Genomic DNA, 17,654 nt, shown 5'->3' on the forward strand with positions numbered 1-17,654 from the left:
GTAGACAAGGTTCCGAAGTGGCAGATAAAATGGTAATTTCCCTTTTACAAATCCATCTAAGTTAATTTGTATGTTAGGAGATTAGAATTATTACATTTTAACAAAATAAAATTTAGCCTTACAGATTTCAGACTGGTAAGATCATTCCTGGGATGCACTCACGTATTGCAATATTGAAGTTGTTTTGTGTGTTTAACTTACAACTCTTCCATTAAAAAAAAAAAAATTGATCTTGATCTAGGCTTCATAGATCAGGTACCGTCACCTAGCCCAATTTAAACAGGATCTGTGTGGGAGAGGGGGTAACGCGAAAAGACGGGCTTTATTTACCTGTTCCTTCCTCATTTCAACTCGATTCCAGCTTGTCCAAGAAAGATGTCAGATGAGAAATCACTGGGCGTTACCACTGAGCGTGTAGGAAAATAACTAGGTGCCCATCTAGAGCATCTAGAAAGCATTTTCCTCAAAGATCAGAGATAATTTGTAGTTCACAGCTATGAAATTTTCAGGTTAGCTGCATGAAGTCAGCAAACCCAGACAAGCCTAGGCTGGCTAACTCTCTGGGCCTAAGTAGGTCCAGCTGGTTTGCTTATAAAAGATGAATTTGTTGAGGAACTACTGTGTGATGAATCTTCTGTCAAGCCCTAAGACTAGAGCAATGTTCCTGCTCAGTGAGCTTGCAGTGTGTGGGAGAATAGGTGGGCAGTGATGACTGCAAGACAGGAAGAGGAGGAGGAGAGCTCCTGGAATAAAGAGCCAGCACCTTCACTGGACAGGGCACCTCAGTGAGGAGCAGAGGGAGGAGTGGGTCAGGTATCGCCTTTCCTGAGCCTCCAATTAACTAGCAGAGGTCTGTCCAGCCTAGCTTGCAGAGCATGCATGTGACCAAGCACTCTTCCAGTAGTTTGCCTGGCTCTGACCCCTGCCTCCTGTCTTTGAGCTGGGAAAATAGAGATGGTGAAGTAATGCTGTTACCTACATTACAAGTAAAAAGGCCTCACAATGACTAGTGCATATCAGCAACATCTTTCTGTAAACAAAAGACTTAAGTGATGATAGCCTTGCTTTATAAGCTAAATGTGTTTTTTTTTCCTCGCTCTCTCTTTGATCCATTGATAAAATGGAACTATTCAGACAGACATGAGATACCATGGACTATGGACAGAGTACTGAATTAGCAGCTAAAATATATATATTTCGGACCAACCTCTGTCTTTGCTGAACTTGCTTATTTAAAAAACCGTAAGTTGCCTATTATTAGGACTACTTATGGTCAAGTAAACTTGTAAAGCTTGTGATCTGGGGAAATGGCTCCATGATTTCAGAGATCCTCAGTGTGCATGTAAAAGAGCCAGGCGTGGCAGCTTGAGCCTGTAGCCACAGAACTGGGACTGAATGGAGACAAGATAGTCCATAGGGCTTGCTGGCTAGCTAGTACAGCACAAACAGCAAAGTCAGGGTTCGTAAGAGACCCATTATCAAAATATAAGTAAAATAGAACTAGAGGAAGGTGCTTTTAATGTCAACTTCTGAGCTACACACATGGATACAGAAGTATTCACCACACACACACACACACACACACATATATATATATATATCCACATGCAAACAGAACATCCATACATGTAAAATAATGATAATTAAAAAATTTTTTAAACATAAAAATAACTCATTAGCTCAATGTGAAATAGCAAGCTTCCCGTTCATGTGAGTTAAAGATACAGGTATGCCTAACCTTCCTTGGCTGACTACCCTATCCCTCGTCTTAGTCTAAGGGTCTCAGTTGGGTTGCCTCGAGAGAAGCCAAGACAAAAGTAACTGGAAGAGAAAATCTGCACATGCCCCCCACTCAAGTGCTCAGATCTGCCAGAGAGCCCAAGTGTCCAGGGTGCCCAAAAGTGCATAGGAATTCATGTCCTTGTCACCATCAAGCAAGGCAGTAAGAGGCTGCTGAGGCCATGGCTCCAGTGCGCTCAGGTGCAGTTCACACCCAGAACAGACCCTGAGTCTTCCGTGTAACCGTGGTTCTGCAAGCACACAAAAGCCAAGCAGTAGTTTGCACTGAAAAGTCACACGAAAGCCTGACTAGCTGCACAGTATACATAAGAGACAAAGTCCCTGCAAGCGGCCCCTGACAGGGCAATGTCCAGAGCTCTGAGAGTGACATCAAGGCTCACAAAAGACCCCAAGAATTTACAGGTACCTGCAGTACGGAATTAGAATGGGCTGCAGCGGTGGTTCTAAGCCTTCCTAATGCTGTGACCCTTTAATACAGTTCTTCATGTTGTGACCACCAACCATAAAATGATCTTTGTTGCTAGTTCAGAACTATAATATTGCTACTGTTGTGAATTATAGTGTAAATTTCTGATTCGCAGGATATCTGATATGTGACACAAGACCCCCCGCCCCGCCCCCCGTTTGGGTCACAAGTTGAGAACTATGTGCTAAGAAAATCTGCAGGCACTTGGCAGAATCAGCTGTTCTCTCTCATAAAGCCGCAGGGATGGGGCTGCCAAGCTCTCAGATGTCCATGTCTTACTGTAGTTTGTCATGGATGCTGGAAATGGAGTCATCTGGGTTCTTTGCTGTAGGCAGAATGCCAACGTTTGGATCTGGAATGTCTCTCTGGAGCATACCTGAGGGTATGCTAAAGGCTTGCATACCAGCTCAGGAAACTATTAAAAGAAGTTAGAGGAACTTTGAGATGACAGCCTGGTGAGAGGTTTTCAGATGGTTACAGGTGTACCCTTAAAGAGATCAGGGTACTTCAAGCTGTACTATAGAGCAACAGTAATTAAAACAGCATGGCACTAGCATAGCAATAGGATGGTTGACTAATGGAATTGAATCAAAGACCCAGAAATAAATCCACACATAGATGGACACTTGTTTTTTGACAAAGAAGTCAAATCTATTCAATGGGGAAAAGGTAGCATCTTCAACAAATGGTGCTGGTCTGACTGGATGTCTATGTGTAGAAGAATGCAATTAGACCCATACTAATCATCATGCACAAAACTCAAGTCCAAATGGATTAAAGACCTCAACGTAAAACCAGAGACACTAAATCTGTTAAAAGAAATAGTAGAGAAAAGCCTAGAACTCATTGGCACAGGAGACAACTTCTTAAACAGAACTCACAACAGTCCAGGCCTTAAGGTCAACAATTAATAAATGGGACCTCATGAGTCTGAGAAGCTTCTGTAAGGCAGAAGACACTGTCAGCAGAACAAAGTGACAGCCTACCGACTGGGAAAAGATCTTCACCAACCCTACATCTGACAAAGGTCTAATATCCAAAATATATAAAGAACTCAAGAAATTAAACACCACCAACCATATAACCCAATTAAGAAATGGGGCTCAGAATTAAATAGAGAATTCCCAACAAGGATTATTGAATGGCTGAGAAACACTTAAAGAAATGTTCACCGTCTTTAGTCATCAGAGAAATGCAAATCAAAATGACTGAGATTCCATCTTACACCCATCATAATGGATAAGATCAAAAACTCAAGTGACAGCACATGCTGGCGAAGATGTGGAGAAAGGGCAACACCCCTTCATTGCTGGTGGGAATGCAAACTTGTACAACCACTTTGGAAATCTATCTGGCACTTTCTCAGAAAACTAGGAATAGGGCTTCCTCAAGACCCAGCTATTCCACTCCTTGGAATATACCCAGAAGATGCTCCACCACACAACAGGGACATATGCTTAACCACGTTCAAAGCGGCCTTATTTATAATAGCCAGAACCTGGAAACAACCTAAATGTCCCCTAGTCAAAGAATGGATAAACTGGCACATTTACACTATGGGATACTACTCAGCTTTTAAAAATAAGGAAATCCCGAAATTTGTGGACAAATGGATGGAACTAGAAAGGATCATAATGAGTAAGTTAACGCAGACCCAGAAAGACTCACATGATATATAATCACTTATAATTGGACAGTAGCCCTAAAGGGATGTCACATGAAAGTCTTCACTTACCAGGAGATTGGGATAGATGCAGGGACTTCCTACTGAGACTCTAGGTAAGAGAAGTATGAAAGAATGGGGAAATAGAAGGATCCAGAGGGTCCTAGAAACCCCCAAGAAGACCATCATGACAGGCAGATCTGGACCCAGGGGTGTCTGCTGAAATTACTGCACCAACCAAGGACAATATATGCAGTAAACATTGAACTCCTACTCAGATCTAGCCAATGGACATGACGTTATCCACTGTTACATAGAAAGCAGAGACTGACTCAGACATGAACTCTGGTGCCCCATATTTAACCACTTCCCCTTAGTGGGGAGGCCTGGTGGCACTCAGAGAAAGGGTAAGCAGGCTATCAAGATGAGACTTGATAGGCTGTGACCATATGGTGGGGGAGGAGGTCCCCTTGTGTCACAGACCTAGGGGTGGGGAATAGAGTGAAAGAGGGAGGGAGGGAAGAACGAGAAGACACAAGTGAGGGGATAGCTATTGAGATGTAATCTTAATAAAGTAATTTTTAAAAAGAGAGAGCTCGGAGGACTTGTCGCTTGTTCTCTTTCTTCTCCGGGTGTCCCCTGCCACTCTCACCCAGCACATCTACCAGAGGACTAAAGGCAGTGGGTGTGTGGAATTGTGAATCAGGGTCTCAGACCATGACCCAAAACCAACCTTTTTTCCTTGCCAACTTGGTTAACTCAAGCACTCGTTACAGCGACGGGAATCTACTCCCATAATTACACAAGCTTAGTAATGTATTTTTCACTTGGGTTTGGTTTCTGTGGTTTGCAATCTTGGGTAATACCTAGCATGGGCTGACATGGAGAAACTATGGCTGCCGCTGGTATGTGAGACCCCATTCTCTTTAGAAATGTAAAAGATCAAGAGCCGAAAGTAACCTGTTCTTTCAGGTAACGGACAGGCTCGCCCCAGGAACATAAGCAGGGTGGGCAGAAGAGAAGAGCCATCTCCTTAGGGAAAGAAGATACACATAGAATGTGCTTGCACCGAAATGACAGCGGAGATCTACTGAATTCAGCAACCTCCACAGACACCTTCAAATGGGGGTGTTCATATCCATATTTATAAAGAGGAGTCTGATGCCAAAAGAGGTCAAACAGTCTTTATAAATCCTTATGTTAAAGTTACTGCAAGTCTATTCTGGGCAGCTAGCTTGAGGATATATTTTGTTGATTTATGTATCCCAGTGCTATACTGTGCTGTAGGCATCAAAGACGACTAAAATATGTGAGGTAGCCTACATGTGACAAAAGAATGTGGCTCTGGTGCTGGGGAAACTCAGACATAATTTGGTATTCGCCATGTACATGTTATTTTTAAAAATATGTTCCCGGCCCTTAAATATTTTTCATCTACAATGTTAGACATGAGAGACCTCATTTTAAAACTTGCAAACCTCATAGGGCTGTCCCGAGGACTAAATAGATAAGTATGGCGCTTCCTCAGCAGTCAGGGTGTAGTAAACACTAATGGGTATTTTATTCTAGGGATCAGGATGAATAGGAGTTGCTGGGACAAATGAGGTGGGGGAAGCCTTGGAAGATGTCATGAGGAGAAAGAGGGTTTCTACTGAAGTACCACTTAGGGCTCTCTACACTATTCTGTGCAGTCTGAGTTTGCTAGACCAGTGAGTATAGTACATTGACTAGAGCTAATCTAGCAAAAAGGGCCTCAGTTACCAAAGATTCGGTCACATTTCCCTCTCTGGGCCCCTGACCCACACAGACAATAACCTCAGAGAACCATGTCTGCCCTGCAGATCTTTGCCTCTTTGGTGGCTTTTCTGAGGCTAGATTCTGTAGGGTTCGAGGGCCGTTAGAGACTATTGAGGAGCCCTTTGGGGTGACGTATCTAGAAACTAGTGGGTTCTTAGTTTATATGTAATAACGGTGAGATGGTATACATTTGTTTGCTTGTTTGTTTTGTTTTTTAAATCTCCACGTGACTGCCTTCTGCGCCCTACATCATCCTAACTTGATGTTGCAGAGGAGGGCATGTAATCTGTTGGCCAGGTGGAAAGTAAATGCAGTTTTTGTTTGTTGTTGTTGTTGTTGTTGTTTTCGGGTTTTCGAAACAGGGTTTTCTTGTGTAGCCTTGGCTGTCCTGGACTCACTTTGTAGACCAGGCTGGTCTCGAACTCACAGCGATCTGCCTGGCTTTGCCTCCCAAGTGCTGGAATTAAAGGTGTGCGCCACCACTCCCAGCCATAAATGCAATTTTTTATCTAGAGCAGAGTCTCTAATGGAAGGACGAGAGAAGAGAGAGCAAGGCCCACCCAGGACTGTGTTTGCTCGAGTTGGGGCAGGAAGGCCTTGTTTTAACCACTCCTGCTTCTACACAAAAATAACAATGACGGAGACTAGAGAAGTATTTCAGCAGACTTGGATTCTGTTTGCACAGGACAGTTCACAAGTGTCTACTCAGGGGAATCCAGTGCCATCTTATACACACAAGGTACACATGCAAACATTCAGGCAAAACACCCATACCCCTAAAATAAAAATAAAGGAAGATCCTCTTTTTTTCTAATTAAAAAAAAAAAAAAAAAAAGCAATGATAGTGAAATATAGAAAGAGAAATCCAGAAAGACATAATCAGGCTCAGAAACAAAACAAGCATATTTGTGAATGAGAAATGGAACTGAGACAGACAGTACCTGGCCGTCTACAGCCACAAGCCCGTTGGGAACTAGGCCCCAAAGCCAAGACTTTTGTCTTCTGTAACATGGCAGAAGCAAAACAGACCTCAAACAAAGTAGAGAGGACAGGAGCCAGACTGAGTGTGTGAGCCAATGAGAGGAGTCCAAAAATACTGCTGCTACCCTCAGCCGGAGAAGCAGGAGGACAAAGGCTGCCAAGGCACACAACTGGCTCTGTGGTGTGCCCAACATCACTGTGGATGACGTGGCAACATCAAAAGACACTAACATTAGACTTGATTCCAGGACTGAGTTGTAAGAGCAAGTGAAGGCAAAATTACTAACTTTGCAGGGGTAAGCGCAACAGGAGAGGTTAAAAAAAAAAAATGCTAACACAAACCAGAAAATAAGCAAATCGAAGTGCCTTCTTCAAAGTGAGTATAATTGTTAGGTTCTGAATGCATAAAAATACCTAACACTAAGAAATATATCCAATAACATTCAGAACGTGAGTGTCCTCGGATGAAACTAACTCTACCAACTGAAAGAGGTTTTAAAAGATTCACTTCTGTTGGTTTTTTTGTTTTGGTTTGGTTTTGTTTGGGGGGGGAGTTTTTGTTTTTTCAAGACAGGGTTTCTCTGTGTAGCCTTGGCTGTCCTGGGCTCGCTTTGTAGACCAGATTGGCCTCGAACTCACAGCAATCCACCTGCTGGGATTAAAGGCATGTACCATCACACCTGGCTTCTGTTGGTTTTTGTTTGTTCTTTAAGACAGGGTCTCACTAAGTAGCTTTGGCTGGCCTAGATCTCAATATGTAGACCAGGCTGACCTTGAATTTGTAAGAACCTGCCTATTTCTCCCTCCCATGTGCTGGCATTAAAGAAATACACCACCACGCTTGGCATGATTTGCTTAATATTTTAAATATCTTTAAATTTAATTTTTAATTAAATTTATGTGTGTGTGTGTAGGTATGTCTACACAAATGCAGGTGTCCCAAAGGCTAAGCTTTGTTTATTATTTAAGTGTATGCATATATGTATGTGTACATGTGTGTTGATGCTCTCAGAGGCCAGATGAGGGCATTAGATTCCCTGGCATTGGAATTATACTGCCTAAATGGGTCCTAGGAACTGAACTCAGGTCTCCTGCAAAAGCAGTCAGTGCTCTTAAGCACTGAGTCATCTCTTTGGCCCCATACAAAGATTTTTAAACAAAGTAGTTTTGCTTTTTCAAGTAAATAAATGAAGCATGGCATCCATTTTAAAAAGGACAAGAAGTTACAGAAAGCGCAAATAAAGAACAGGTGAAAAATGAAAAACTTGCAGCCAGGAGTGGTGGCACATACTTTTAATCCCAGCACTCAGGGAGACAGAGGCAGGTGGATCGCTGTGAGTTCCAGGCCAGCCTGGTCTACAAAGCGAATCCAGGACAACCAAGGCTACACAGAGAAACCCTGTCTTGAAAACAACAACAACAAAAATGAAAACTTTGCAAGATAAAATCATTGTCATTAAAGAAAGGGGCGGGGTGGGGCAGGGCGGGGGAGGAGTCTCTGGAGCTAACAGAAGTCAAAGAAGAAAAGGAATACATGAATGGGATGCATCAAAAACTCACCCAGAATAGAGTCAAGAAAAATAAAGAGACCTGCAAATTCAGGGCAATGTTCAGATCTATGGGGGTTAAGTTAGGTTACTCCAACTTATGTTTAATAGGAACCCCAATAAGAAAAACTGGCAAGAAGAATAGATGAAGCTCAAAGTTTTCCAATGAGAACATCAGAATTTCATATGAAGATAAGAACAGGCATTTACCACAAGATTGGGAGTCACAGACCAAGAGGATGAAGAGTAAAGATAAGTCAGTAAAGGGAAAATATTGGTTATCTGCAGAGGGACTATAGCTAGGTTCTCAAAAAGACAATTGAATGTGTTAGATATGCCGAGCAAAACCTATCAGCTTAGAGTGTGGTTTCCAGATAAACTGACATTTAAGGAAGAAAGTAAAATAGTCACTTTCATTCCAAAAACTAAGAGAGTTTAGGGATCACAAAACTATCCCAAAAGAACTGTTAAAGTAAAGCCAGTCAACCAAAAGTAAACAAATTAAAACAAAACAAAAGGCCATTAGAAAAAAAAAAAAAAAAAAAGCTTAAGAAAGAAAAGATACTGATGAGGAAAGAAATTAATAAAATTTAAAGTAGAAATAAATTATTCCTACTTCTGTGTTTTAAGTACATAAAAACATTCAGCATGTTATCCCAGCAATTTGGTGGCCAAAGCTAAGCCTGACTCAAAGGAAAAAAAAAAAAAGACAACCAAAGAAATAAATGCAGGAAGGCAAATGTAAAATGGATAGTTGATGCCCATTAAGTCCTTTGTCATGTTTGGGGAAAGGCAGGAATACTGGCTGTATTCAAAGTCTATTTTTCTTTTGATAAGGGGTTTCACTATGTGACCAAAACAAGTTTCACACTCCTGGGCTCAAATGGTCTTCCCACTTCAGCCTCCCAAATAACTAGGCCACCGTGCTACCTGTCCGATCAGTTTATATTCTGGATGTTTGGTATCAGTGAAGACCCAGAGCTTTCCCATCAGCAGAATGACTTGGTAGCCAAGACTTGAAGAGAGTTAATATAGAAAACTAACAATTCAGCAGAAAGTAAAATAAACATATTATATAGCCACAAAAAAAGCACAAATAGAAATAAATCCAAATATTTAATTGTGAGTATAATAAGCATATTTAAATTACTTTTTATAAAGACGTAAAACATCGTATTGGTTTAAATTTAACAAAAAAATAAATAAAAGTAAAATTCAAGTAGGTAATATTAGCAAGAGACATACAAAAGTAAACCACAGAAAGGCAATATAACAAAATACATACTAACAAAACAATAACAAAAAAGACAGCTGATAAATATCAGACAATAATTCTTTAAACCAGGTATGTTAGTATTTTTAACCAGAAACCTAAGATGCCTAACTAACAACATTGCTTTCAATTATAAAAAGAAGAATGACCAAAGTTGCAGAGAGAAATGGACAAGCTTGCCATATGGCTGGCCATTTTTAACAATCAGAAACAGCTAAATCAAGCAGACAAAACTCAAGTAATAGAGGTTGGATCATGAAGGGCCTTGAGGGTGGCCACATTAAAGCAGGAAGGCTTTATTCTGAAGCACTGGGAAGCTATTAGAAAGTTCTAAGCAGAGGCGTGATTAGATCAGAGATCCATTTTTAGAAGCATCACTCTGACTATAAAATGGAGAATGGACTTCAGGGTGGTCAGACGGCAGCAAAGACTGAGTAGTTAGACATCTCTGCCCTCTAACAGAGAGATCCTGGTGGCCTGAATGAGAGAATCATTGGCAAAGGTGGACAGGCTTTCTAAGACAGCGCACAGGTAGCATCGCTGGTTGGACGCAGGGGTGAGGGTGAGAAGGAAGGAGCATCCATATGCAGGGGTGAGAGTGAGAAGGAGCATCCATATGTAGGGGTGAGGGTGAGAAGAAGCATCCATATGCAGGGGTGAGGGTGAGAAGGAAGGAGCATCCATATGCAGGGGTGAGGGTGAGAAGGAAGGAGCATCCATATGCAGGGGTGAGGGTGAGAAGGAGCATCCATATGCAGGGGTGAGAAGGAAGGAGCATCCATATGCAGGGGTGAGGATGAGAAGGAGCGTCCATATGCAGGGGTGAGGGTGAGAAGGAAGGAGCATCCATCTGCAGGGGTGAGGGTGAGAAGGAGCATCCGTATGCTTGCCTGCCGAGACAACCTGATGCATGGTAATAAGGCGGAAAGCAGAGCTGCTTGTCTTGAGGGTGTCGGGGATGGAGTGAGGGAGTGGATGCTGTTTCCCTGCTTCTGAATACAGCACTTAAAATTCTCCTTCTTCTCAATTTTGACATTCAAATTGTCCATTGCAAATTCAAATTATATTCAATATATACAAAGTAAGTACATCAATTTTTTAAAGTCTGCCAAAAAAAAAAAAAAGCGCACTTTTTTTTGTGTGTGACACTGGGGACTGGACTTAGAATGCCAGGCATGCTAAGCAAGTGCTTTACCACGGGGCTATAACCTCCACCCTCACCAATCGTGTGTAAAGGCACTTCAGGAAACTGGACGAAGTCAGGTTTAGACAATGCAAGGAAATTGCTTGTGTAACTTAATTATCACTTATCATTTAAGAACGATGCATGGTGGACCTTCAGGAATATCTGTACACATAAGTGCTTAAGTAAGAGAGCAATCCTGATTTTTCTCAGTATATAACTGCTATTAAAAATAGGGGGGCTGGAGAGATGGTTCAGTGGTTAAGAGCGGTGCCTGCTCTTCTAAAGGTCCTGAGTTCAATTCCCAGCAACCACATGGTGGCTCACAACCATCTGTAATGTGATATGGTGCCCTCTTCTGGCTTGCAGGAGTACATGCAAGCAGAGCACTGTATACATAATTATAAATAAATAAATCTTAAAAAAAAAAAAAAAAAAAAAAAAGGTAAATTGGGGCTAGGAAATGGCTCAGCCACTAAAAGGACTTACAGCTCTTGCAGAGAATTTGGGTTAGGTTCCCAGAACTTACATGGGGCAGACCACAACCACCTATAACTCTGGTTCCGGGAGAAACGATGTCCTCTTCCGGCCTCCACAGGTACCTGCATGTTCATGGTGCACATAAACTCACTCAGGTGCACGCACACACACACACACACACACACACACACACACACACACACACAGAGAGAGAGACAGAGAGAGACAGAGACAGAGAAAATAAATATATTTTAAAAAAATAAACAGGAAAACACAAGATAAAGGTTGTAGCTAGTTGGCAGCGTGCACATGTTAAGGCCTGCGGTTAGACCCCAGCACCACAGAAAAAGAAAAGAAAAGATAAGAGCAATCAAATTTGCCCAGTTTACCATGAATTCTCTGGCATACATTTCATGGTGCATAAATCCCTTTCTTTTTACTGGTTGCTATTAATTACCTTAAACTAATGTTTGCATTTACAACTGGTAATTATTCTTCAGAGAACAATGGTTTTACAGTGATTGGAATGGGCAGCGGGGGATGGGAAAGAGCACGTAGTATCCATCCAAACTGAGGTATAAAGCGCTGGACATTAGGGGCTATTATTCCGAAGGCATTTAACTTGGCAGCTTCAAGCATGAAAAAGGCTTAAAGGATTTACAGATTTCCAATTATGAATTGTAAGGTTTTGTATTTACTTTATAGCAATTCCCAAATGCAAATGAGGTGTAGATTTTTTTTTTTAACGTTCTAAATGTGCTATGCAATTTCAGCCTAATGTACTAAAAATGTGAATAAAGTCTAAGCCTGTAATGACTGCCCAAATAGGCATGAGACCTTTGGAAGCAAGAAGGGAAGTTTCTCGGGAGTCTGCAGACTGGAAGGTTTCTGGGTAGTAATGGAGCCATAATGAAGCTCTGTGTAACCCTCGTACTATTGTTTATTATTTTGATGTTTGTAAGACAGGGCTTCACTGTGTACGTCTGGACGTCCTACACTTATGACGTAAGGCTGGCATGAGCTCACGTACCAGGGTCATAGTCATCGCCCCCATGCTAAGCTTAGTGTTGTCTCTTAAACAATGACAAGGATCTGTTCTGAGAAAACAACAAATACAAATGTTTAAATTAACACTTACTCGAAGCCTAATATCCATTGGCTTTCTCTCAGGGGGTCTCAGTTGTGGACTATAAGCTGCTGTCAACCTCATTAAGAGCGGCTGGAGAGATGGCTCAGAGATTGAGAGCACTGACTACTCTTCCAGAGGTCCTGAGTTCAATTCCCAGCAACCACATGGTGGCTCGCAACCGTCTATAACATGATCTGATGCCCTCTTCTGGCCTGGAGGTGTACATGTAAGCAGAGCACTGTATACAAAATAATAAATATTTAAAAAAAAAAAAAAAAAGAGCGTGAAAATTTTTTTACATTGTAGCTCTTTCTCGTCAGAGACAGTGCAACAGAACGGTAAAGTGGACCCCTGTCCTGCCCAGACAGGTTCTTTCTGCGTGGCCAGTTACTGTATGGTGTCACCCTACCTCAAGCATGATGACTTATTAGCTGCAGTGAAGAGCTCACTCTGGAAATGCTGAAAACACAGAGCCCCTGCCGCTGCCAAAATGCTTTATCTTCCACATAATGTATGTTGCTGAATTGATGTGCTATACTCTTCCGGGGTTTTCCCCAAACTTACTGTGATTTCAAACAGTGTGGGGAGGGGAGGGAGACCACAAGAATAAAATTATATTTCTCTGTGAAAGTAACTCTTTTTTTAAATTAATTTACTCAGATTACATCTCAAGTGTTATCCCCTTGCTCGTCTCCTCCCTTTCCCTCTTATTCTCCTGTTTCAGTTGTTGTCTGGGAGGCTCACTGCCTCCTTCTGCCAACCTAGGCCTAGTCCTGGAAGCTTCTAGGTTCCATATCATCTAACTTGGGCCCAAAATGTTTTCAGCTTCTGAGACTTACTACTTAATAAGCTCACCCTTACTTGTTCTCTCTGAGCTCTGGCTGGTTCAACTCAGCTGTTCTGGCTCAAACTCCTCTCCCAGCTGACTTATTTAATCCAGCTTCTCTCTCTGTCTGGAATTTCTCTGCTTGGCCTCAAACTAACTCAGCGACCCGCTCTAATCTACTGGCTTCTTCTCATTTTCTGGCTCATTCTGTCTTCACCTGAGTTCTCTCTCTCTCTGCAACCCATCTCTCTATTAAACTGGTAAAACTGCCTCTTAAGTAGCTTCCCTTTCCTCTCTCTTCTCATCAGAGTTGGGTGAATCCTATTCGGTCAAATCTTCTCTGATTTATCAACTTTTCTCCCACTCAATTTGACATTACTTTCAAACATGGGTGCTTCCTTCTACAAACTAACTTTATCTTCATTTGGAATTAAAGACATGTACCACACTGTACCTGGACCTAAACTTTTCTTTACCTGATACTTGCTTTATACCAGGAAGGCCTTGAACTCAGATCTGCTTGCCTCTGTCTCCTGGATTAAAAGCGTGTTTGTAGTCCAGCCGGATCACACAGACCTAGAAGGTCTTTGGATGTGACCTCTTGCCAGAATAGCCCTGTTCTGAATTAACATGTCTCAGTTATCAAAAAGTCTTAATAAAGTAGGCTTCTCTTTGTTTTGCTTTGGCTTGGGTTTGGAGTTTGCTGTTGTTTTGTTTTTATTTCTTTTTACTCATGGTGGGTGAAATTTCCTTCTAACGTTTGTGTTTCCTGGAAATGTGTGTTCAAGGTAAGAAGGATCCAATACACCAGCATGGGCGGAAGGAATGGGGGGCGGGAGGAAGTAGAGGAAGGGAGCAACACAGTACATGGGCAGATGTGAACACTGGTCAAGACTGACACATGCTACCAGGGAAGACCCACCAAGCTTAAAGAGAGTTAGCAGCCACCAGGAAACGGAAGTGAGCTGCAGCAGCCTTATCCTTATAATAACTTAACAACCAGGAAGTAGGAAAGCGCTTTGAGAGCTTTCTCTCCTTTTTCAAGCAACGTATCCAGTGTCACCACAATACAGTGATTATCTTATCTCTGTGAGTTTGGGGGGAATGAAGGCTTTTCAGATATCTGGCTATTTTATCAAAGCTGTCTCCTGAATCTAAGCTGAGCCTCTGTATCTACTCTCCCACCGGAGATCCTTGCAGGCAGCTTGGGGAGTGGTAGCCGCAATTCGTGAACAACAGAGTCTCATCTGCTTAGTAAGGAGCAATAGGAGACTCATTGCAGATGTAAGGGCAGAGCTGGGGACTTGAAGGTAACCGCTGAAACTCAGGGCTGACTAAATTTAAAAACTGGGACCGCTGGGGAAATGCTCTGAATAACACACAGAGGGAAGTGACTCAGCAGAGAAAGGACTTGCCTAGACAAGCCTAAGGGCCAGCATTTGGATCCTCAGCATCCACGTAAATGCTGAATGGGTGTGGTGGACGTCCTGTAATCCCAGGCTCAGGTGATGGAGATGGGATGAAAGCCTGCCTAACTACACTAGATGAACTGCCAAGCTCTGGGCTCAGTTCAGTGAGAGACTCTGCCTTAGTAAACAAGGCAAGAATGACCAAGGACCATACCCAAGAGCACTTGTGCTCTCACATGCTCCCACACATGGGAACATTCACACACACACACACACACACATACACATGCACATATGCCATACATATACAGGAAAAGAAAAGACAGGCCAAATGGTACGGATCTAGGAGCTGGTTTTATATGAGAAACACAGGGTGAAATGACCACTAAGGTAGGCTACTGCTTTCTATAACGGATTGGTTACTTTGGGAGGATTATGAGTTTGAGGCCAGTATAGGCTACACAGCGAGCCCCAACCCCCCCCCCCCTCCAACAAAACCAAGCAAGCAACCAAGCAAATAAACAAGAAACTCTAAGGAGCTTACCACTGGGGTAGCAAAGCCTGGGAACTATAGAGTTCCAAATATGTTTCTAGTGGAATCACAAACTAGGGGGCTAGAGATGTCAACTTGCTTGGTAGAAGAATTGCCATGTTCCTAGCCAGCCATGCTTTGGGGTCCCAACACCATGTAAAACTAAGTGCGGTGGTGTGCAAATGTAATCTCAGCACTCAGAAAGCAGAGGCAGAACGATCAGACCTTCAAGGTCAACATTGACTGCGAAGAGAGTTCAAGGCCAGTCAACAAAAGAGCTAGTCTCAAAGTGGAGGGTGGTGGGCATTAAGTCACAAGATTTTTTTTAAAAGACTTATTATTTATTATTACGTATACAGAGCTCTGCCTGCATGTACACCTGCAGGCCAGAAGAGGGCATCAGATCACATTATAGGTGGTTGTGAGCCACCATGTGGTTGCTGGGAATTGGACTCAGGACCTCTGGAAGAACAGTTAGTGCTCTTAACCACTGAGCCATCTCTTCAGTCCCAAGTCACAAGATTTTATGGAAGCATTTCTAGTCTTTGCTTCAACTACCTTAATTTGTTATCTGCGTCATCATCATCTCCATCGTCCTCGTCAAGGATGATACCAGGAATTCTTCATTTTCTCAGTTAACAAGACAGAGTAAAGATCTGTATGTCACATTCACATGTGGCATTCCAGCCCTTACGCTGAGCCCTGAAATTAGAATCTGGGGTGAGCCGTGGTGACACACAAACCCTACGGTGCTTCCTCAGAACCAAACAACTGCCAGTGTCAGCACTACCCACCCATGTTGGGCTGAACCCTTACGGAAGCCTCTGAGGAGAAGTTAGCTTTCAGGCTTAGGTGAAAAGTGCCACCAAGCACAGGCAAGACTGCACTCTATAACAGCTCCCAAGGGTGGAACAGACACTTGGCTTTTCTGCCCCCTGATTGTCACAAGCTCTAACATCTGGGATGGAGGGGTTACCCATGAGATTGTCCATAAGTAAACAACCAGATAGAGAGCCAAGACTTACATTTAATAATGGACACAAATGATTTCATGAACAGTTTTATTACACTGCCAACTGTCAAGAGTACTACTCACTTGGGCCCACACTGTCCCAGCTTTAAATATTGAACTCTGCTGCCTACTCTTTGTGTGAACATATAACTCTTAATATAACTGTGCCTCAGTTTCCCCTGGGAATCTCTAGGCATAGTTGATCCTATTTCCTAGAGTTTTAAGAAGGCTCAGTGAATCTTTAAGACCTTTATAGCTCAGGGACATAGCCAGAGATAAGTATTAGATATAGAGGACCAATTCATATTATTAGGAGAGATTGTGTCCATAACACAGACAAAAATCTTATACTCCATCATAAATACACACACCTGTGCACACACACACATCCCCCGTCCCTTACTCTATATGCTGTGACCCAGTCAAGGCTGTCCTTCAAGGCTGTCCTTCAGCTCATGATGGGAGCCAAGAGAAAGGAACAATCATGGAAAGTCTTTAAATTCTATCTCTTTTGGAAAAACTCTAATCATGGAAGTGAACATAATCACCATAGAGCCCATTATTACTACTTTGTGCAACAGCTGAGAGGCTTACAATACTTCAAGTAAACTGGGTCTAACTTACCCTGTCAGAGGAAGGAGCCCCCTCATGAGAGCCCAAGGTACTCGGCCCATGCCTGGATTATTAAATTGATAAGAATAGATACTACACTTGATCTTAGCCTAAAGGCCCAAAAGTGACGTGCAGTCAATGCTGCAGCAAACTCCTTGCATATCTCCAGAAGTCCCTGGATCTTTCCTACCCATGAGCCTTTGTTAGTCTCCTGGCTTTTCTGCCTGCAAGACCTACCTTGCCACACCGTCCGTCTTACACTGTGATACTGAATTGCAACGGCCTATCCACTGGCAGCCATCTTCCCTAAACTAGCAGCCCTATGAGAATCATGGGAGGTGTCTGGCTCACCTCTGTGCCCTCAGTGCCAGCAAAGTAAGTAACACATAGTGGGCCCTATAAAAAACACTTGAGGAGTGAAAAATGGGCAGTCCTAACTATTGATAACTTAGGACTCTACCACTTCAAGCTGTTTAGCTTAGAACCTAACTTCACAGATCCTCAGCCGGAACAACTTTCTTTTATGTTCTTGAAATGACTAAAAGATACAGCAATGAGAAAAGCAGCTGGCAGAATGCCCAGAACAGAGTTAACGTTAATAGTTAATAGGCGTTTTAAAAAAGCAGCAGCGCCAAGTGCACCCAAGCCTTTCATTTGCCTAATTTTGTCCCTTTCTCGTTTAATAAAAATAGATGTTACAACCATAATTGTCAGTATCAAGACCCCAGAAAACAGGGGAGACGGGATGAAAGGTCAGAGGACACTGTGCTGCAATTCTCTGAGGTAGACACGTCTTAGTTCTGATTCATAAATATTCATTAGACAACTTGTAGAGGCCAGGCATAGCATAAAGCAAAAATGCCCAGCTGGGAGCTTGCCTTCATGCCTGCTCCTCTGCATAGAGAAGTTAACCACACACAAAACCCACAACTGCAGAACCGAAG

At 42.6% G+C, this 17,654-nt stretch overlaps 1 pseudogene; it reads right to left on the bottom strand.

The window, feature by feature from the left end:
* Positions 1-16,608: 16,608 nt before the first annotated feature.
* LOC127206718 (uncharacterized) lies at positions 16,609-16,839 on the bottom strand (annotated as a pseudogene).
* Positions 16,840-17,654: the final 815 nt, after the last annotated feature.

Source organism: Acomys russatus, chromosome 23, assembly GCF_903995435.1.
Source record: "Acomys russatus chromosome 23, mAcoRus1.1, whole genome shotgun sequence".
Classification (NCBI taxonomy): Eukaryota; Metazoa; Chordata; class Mammalia; order Rodentia; family Muridae; genus Acomys; species Acomys russatus.